The 6,500-nt window shown below is 37.2% G+C and overlaps 1 non-coding gene across 1 annotated transcript; it reads right to left on the minus strand.

The window, feature by feature from the left end:
• Nucleotides 1-3,634: 3,634 nt before the first annotated feature.
• On the minus strand, nucleotides 3,635-3,741 carry LOC127125043 (small nucleolar RNA R71). The gene has a single exon (XR_007804508.1). It is a non-coding gene; the product is annotated as a small nucleolar RNA R71 (small nucleolar RNA).
• Nucleotides 3,742-6,500: the final 2,759 nt, after the last annotated feature.

Consider the following 6,500-nt stretch of genomic DNA (forward strand, 5'->3'; position numbering starts at 1 on the left):
ATTCGTAAGGATCACTAAAGGAGAAAAATTCAATTTCCGCTGCGTTTTGGATCGCCATTCTCCTTTAGTGGTATTAGAGCCACTTACGAAACCATGCATTTGATAGCTGTTTATTTTATCTATTTTCTGTATTAATACGATTAAAAGATAGAATGAATTAAATAATAAACGAGTAATTAAATTTGGCATCATGTGTGTAGGATTTGTATTATTAATGTTGATTATGCTTAGGAATTCGATGTTAGTATGGTGAAACAGTGATACATCGATCGTCCATATGTTACACAATTGACATCGATCAAGTTACATATATGATATAAGTAAATCTGATGCAAAATACGGTATATATGATAGATTGTTTCTATTTCGTTCATTCAAACACTTAATGATTGATATTCCTTTGAGCGATCAATGGTCATTTGCTTCGGAATCCGACATTAGTATGGTGAAGCAATGACGTGTTGATCAATCATTTTGAATTATCAATCGAGGTGTGTTTGACGGTATGAAATTGCTGCATTAAAGTTCATGACGGTACAAGGATTGTGTTGTCAAAAAGTTATGCGATTAGGGTTGTGACTGTACAAGAGTTGTGCTTTAAAGTATCAAGTGTTGATGCGAAAAACGGCGTCCGCTGACCGAGCAGCGGAGCCCCCGGCTAACTCTGCGTAGTGTGATCAATCACCAAAATTTAATTTAGTTTATTTAATTAACATAATTTAAATTAATAATAATAATGTGTTTATTATTGTCTTGTGGTGATCGGTTATGACCTTAGTTTTCCTTTATTTTGTTTTGGGATTTTAAAATACGGCTTGCGTGTCGTGTCTCTCTTTTACTCTCTTAATGTAACTTATTTTCTAATTTCACTCCCTCGTATGTAAAACAAGTTTCTTTTATGTAATGTAATGTTATGAAGAAAGAGAAGAATACAATATCAAAAGAGGACAACCTTGAAGATCTTGCTTGGAGAAGCTTAGATCGTCATTAGGTTAGATTAGGTTCTCTCATTGGCTTGGGAGAATAATTACGCTAGGGGCCATAACTGTTTCATTTTGTATGTATGTTGATGCATGTGAATGTATGTTGATGCATGTGAGAGACGATTTATATGATAAATAAGCCGGTGAGATCAAAATAATTGCAAATTCCCTCAAATTAAATATTAAGTTTATGCTTTCCAAGCTTTAGCACTCACCAAGACTAGTATCGAATAATGTAGGTTTCGCCTACGCGAGGTGCATGTTCTATATTAGTGATAACATGAAATTATATCACATTTTTTGGACTCGATTTAATTAAATTATATTAGTATTTGTTTCGATTTATTTCATTTTATTCAATAGTACTTGGTATTTTTCCTTTTATTTGTCTCAGGTAATTTATTTGAAGCATAAGTAAAAAAGGAAGAAAATGAGGTGCAAAAAGAAATGAAGAGAAGCAAAAATCCACAAAAGCCCAACCCACAATCAAAAGCCAGGAGCGCTGAGCCTGTGACGAGCGCCACACATGGTGTGACGAGCGTCACACCCTGCTGCCTTGTGTTACGAGCGTAACACATGGTGTGACGGACGTCACACCATTCTCCTATATTTTTGGCTTCAGAAGCGCAACAGAGGCACGTTGAAGCCTATTGTTACGCTTGACCCTTGGAAACGTGAAGACCGCTTTTACGGAAGGAGCTTTGGAAACCGTTACAAATTGGGATAATATAAATAGAACCAAGGAGCAAACCCTGCAGCTCTCTCCTCTTCGTGCTTTTTCTCTTCCAGCCGTGCAAGCATACTTTACATCATTATTTTTACAGTTTTTACTTTTCTTTGCAATTTCTATTTTCTTTTCCAGCAATTCTTTTAAGCACTTAATTAATTTTTCACACAATAGTTTCTACACCGGAAACTATTGTGTATCTTTTACTAGATCTAACCTTACGTTAGACCCTAGATTTTTATTCCTTCGTTTTATTTTTTTTCTGTCCGATTGAAGAATTCAAGAACAAATCCAACCGGTCTGTGGTGGAGTGTTCAAGACTGCTATTAATTACTCAGGTTCTTTAATTATTGTTTGAATTTATATATGCCCTGCTTTATTGTTTATTTATATTATTTGCCTGAGATGGATTTATTTAAGCATGATGATTATTTAGATCTGTTTAGCATGTCCGGCTAATTTATTTAGGTATCGGTATGTAGAGTAAGCGGAATGAAGGAATCAAAACTAAGTTGGTTTAATTACGTTTAAAAATAAAATCACTCTTTTTATGGCCTCAATTTACAGGTTTAATAACAAAGTTTTTGTACGAGAGTAAAAGACATAAAGAAGTTAAAATCAATAGAACGAGAGTTTGAGTTTTTAACTGGACATAGTAAATTGAGCATTAATTCTAAATCAGGGCGAAAGCAATTTTTAGAGTTAATTAAATTCTAATCTTTTCCAAAAAGTATTTTTAAAGGTTGAATGTGAGGACGAGAGTTAAGCATTTGAATTTAATTATATAATCTAAGTCAACAGAGCGAGAGTTTGAGACGAGGGTGTTTAAACGATTGGTGTTTTCTTAAAAAGAGTTTCTATAGATTCTGTTGTTTTCAAAAAGTGATTTTGGACTTAACTAATAAGTGACAGCTACGTTAATATAAAGTCATAGTCTATTCAACAGAGCGAGAGTTTGAGAAAAGACTTTTAATCAATAGTATCTACTGAAAAGATTTATTTTAAAAACCAAGAAACCAACGAAGATTTGATTCTCTAATTACGACGAACTACATACCGATATCCGCTTAATTGATATTTAACCTAAATCTTATTTTAGCTTTAACTTTTCCCCCAAACAATCAAAGTATCATCCGCCTTAGCTTTACGAAGTAACCTTAGAAAATGGTAGATCGATTCATAAGTCCCTGTGGGATCGATATCTTTTAAAACTACGCGATAGAACTGTGCACTTGCAGTTTGTACCCCATTTCGACTCATAAAGTCGCGATCAAGTTTTTGGCGCCGTTGCCGGGGACTTTTATTTAGTCGATATCGTAACTCTTCTGTTACGCTGTAGAGACTAAGGCTTATTTTTATTTTTATTTCTTTCGTTGATTTGTATGCCACACACTCGCTCACAAGGCGAGCCATTCTACTTACGAATCAACGACATCGAACTATATCTCCGAGTCTTACGACGAATTCGGGAATATCGTGCTGCAAACAATCTCCCTCCTATCGAAATTCCTGATCTCAAAAATCTTCTTCCTTCGCCGATACCTGAGATGGCAGAACCAGCTCGTGCTCTTCGAGATTACGCCGCTCCATCGCAAAATGAGCCGCATTCGAGTATTGCTCCACCCGCAATCGAAGCAAACAACTTCGAACTTAAACCTTCACTATTGCAGGCAGTGCAACAGAACCAATTATCTGGAAATCCTACCGAGCATCCAAACCTTCATTTATCTGTATTTGTCCAATACGCTGATACTGTTAAAGCTAATGGTGTCACTTCAGAGGCAATTCAACTTCGTCTCTTTCCTTTATCGTTAAGAGATAGTGCTAGAAGATGGCTTCAGTCTCTTCCTTCCAACTCAGTCACCACATGGAACGAGTTGAAGAAAGTCTTCTTGCCCGATATTTTCCTCCGAGCAAAACAGCTATGTTGAGAGCCCAGATAAATGGATTTAAACAGAAAGATAACGAGTCTCTTTTCGAAGCATGGGAAAGATACAAAGACATGATGAGACTTTGTCCACACCATGGTTTAGAGGACTGGTTAGTAATTCATACCTTCTATAATGGTCTCTTGTACAACACGAGGTTAACAATAGACGCCGCCGCAGGTGGTGCACTAATGAACAAACCTTATGCTGATGCTTATCAACTTATCGAAAGCATGGCCCAAAACCACTATCAGTAGGGAAGCGAACGAACAATGGTAGAAAAACCTCAAACGAAAACTGGCATGTACGAGATAAGTAACCTTGATCATGTTAATGCAAAAGTGGATGCTCTGGTCCAGAAAATTGAAAGTTTAAATGTATCACCTCCAGCCACCGTGGTTGCCGCAACTCAGAATTGCGAAGTCTGTGGAATCCAAGGTCACACTCCTGCAGATTGTCAACTCCTAACAGGAATCCAAGCAGAGCAAGTGAATTATGCTCAAGGAAATCCCTACTCGCATACCTATAACTCAAACTGGAAGAATCATCCTAATTTTTCATATAAGAGTAATAATGCTTTATACGCACCAGAACAAGCTCCAAATCAAGCCCCAGCTATACCTCCTAGATATCAAAAGCCGATCCCATCTACACCTAACAATAACGTTCCTAGGAAATCCAACTTGGAAATCATGATGGAAAACTTCATAGCTTCTCAACAGCAAACCAATAAAGATTTCTTAAACCAGAATGTACACACTGGCGAACAAGTTAAACAACTAGCAAGTAAAGTAGATGCCCTGGCTACCCATAACAAAATGCTGGAAACGCAAATATCACAAGTAGCTCAACAACAAGCGCCTACTGCTGCCCCAACTGGTACATTTCCTGGACAACCCCAACCTAACCCGAGAAGCCACGCTCATGCAATCATACTAAGAAGTGGAACGGAAGTGGAAGGACCGTCTGATCCAAGGATAGAAAACCAAAACTCTAAAAAGTCAACTGAGGAAGAATATAAACTTAAGGAAAAGGAAGAGAGTAATAAGGAAACCGTAGAAAAGAAAGATCCTTATGTACCTCCACCACCTTATAAACCACTTATCCCTTACCCTCAAAGGCTTATTAAAACCAAAGATGCGGGCCAATTTAAAAAATTTGTTGACTTACTGAAACAATTAAACGTCACAATTCCTTTTACAGAAGCTATTACGCAGATGCCCTCATATGCTAAGTTCTTAAAAGAAATTCTTTCTAATAAAAGGAAACTTGAAGAAAGCGAAACCGTTACACTCACTGCTGAATGTAGCGCTATAATCTAGAATATGCCTCCTAAACTTAAAGATCCAGGTAGTTTCTCTATACCCTGTCATATAGGAAAATTTGTCATAGATAAAGCCTTATGCGATTTAGGAGCCGGTATTAGTGTTATGCCTTTATCCATATGCAAGAAACTTGAAATGGGAGAATTAAGACCAACTAAAATGTCTGTGCAACTAGCGGATCGTTCCGTTAGATATCCTATAGGAATTCTTGAAAATGTTCCCGTGCGCATAGGTCAATTCTACATCCAAACCGATTTTATAATTATGGACATAAGAGAAGACGAAGTTACACCCATTATATTGGGAAGACCATTCTTAGCAACTGCCAGTGCGATCATAGACGTAAAACGAGGACGACTCACTTTCGAAGTAGGAGAAGAGAAAATTGAGTTCATTCTTTCCCAATTTTTGAAAGCACCTGCAATAGAAGACACATGTTACTTCATGGATATCATCGATGAATGCATAAAAGAAACAGAGTTAGAAAAGGACAAATCGTCTGACTATCTTGTAGAAGACAAACTTAACCAATGTTTAGCAATAACACCGGACCCTATGCAATGCCTTAAGAAACCAACCCTATACCTGAAAACACTTCCCAAAAATCTGAGATATGAATTCCTAGACTTAGAACTTGAACGACCAGTGATAGTTAATGCAGACCTAGGAAAACTCGAAACCGAAAAACTCCTGCATATCTTAAGAAAATATCCAACCGCACTAGGATACAACATCACCGATCTTAAAGGAATAAGTCCTTCTATTTGTATGCACCGCATCATGCTAGAAGAAGACTGTAAAACTTCTAGGGAACACCAGAGGAGACTAAACCCGATCCTGAGTGGGGTAGTGAAGAAGGAAATAACCAAGTTATTAGAGGCAGGTATCATATATCCTATATCTGATAGCAAATGGGTTAGTCTGGTACACGTAGTACCAAAGAAAGGAGGTATAACAGTTATTGAAAATGAAAAAGGAGAAACTATAACCAAACGAATCGAATCGGGATGGAGAATGTGCATTGACTATAGGAAACTAAACAAAGCAACCCGAAAAGATCATTTCCCTTTACCATTCATTGACCAGATGTTAGAACGATTAGCAAAACATTCTCATTTCTTCTACCTAGACGGTTATTCAGGCTTCTTTCAAATACCAATTCATCCTGATGACCAAGAAAAGACAACATTCACGTGTCCTTTTGGCACCTTCGCTTATAGACGAATGTCGTTTGGCTTGTGCAATGCTCCTGCAACCTTCCAAAGGTGCATGATGGCAATATTCGCCGATTTTCTCGAAAACATCATGGAAGTATTTATGGATGACTTTTCTGTATGCGGACAAAGCTTTGAAGAATGTCTTGAAAACCTAGAAAGAGTTCTAGAACGATGTGTAAAAGTAAACCTAGTACTTAATTGGGAAAAATGTCACTTTATGGTACAAGAAGGAATTGTTTTAGGACACATCATCTCAAATAGAGGAATTGAAGTAGACAAAGCCAAAATAGAGGTAATCGAAAACCTTCGACCTCCGAAAA

The sequence above is a fragment of the Lathyrus oleraceus genome, chromosome 2, assembly GCF_024323335.1.
Source record: "Lathyrus oleraceus cultivar Zhongwan6 chromosome 2, CAAS_Psat_ZW6_1.0, whole genome shotgun sequence".
Lineage (NCBI taxonomy): Eukaryota > Viridiplantae > Streptophyta > Magnoliopsida > Fabales > Fabaceae > Lathyrus > Lathyrus oleraceus.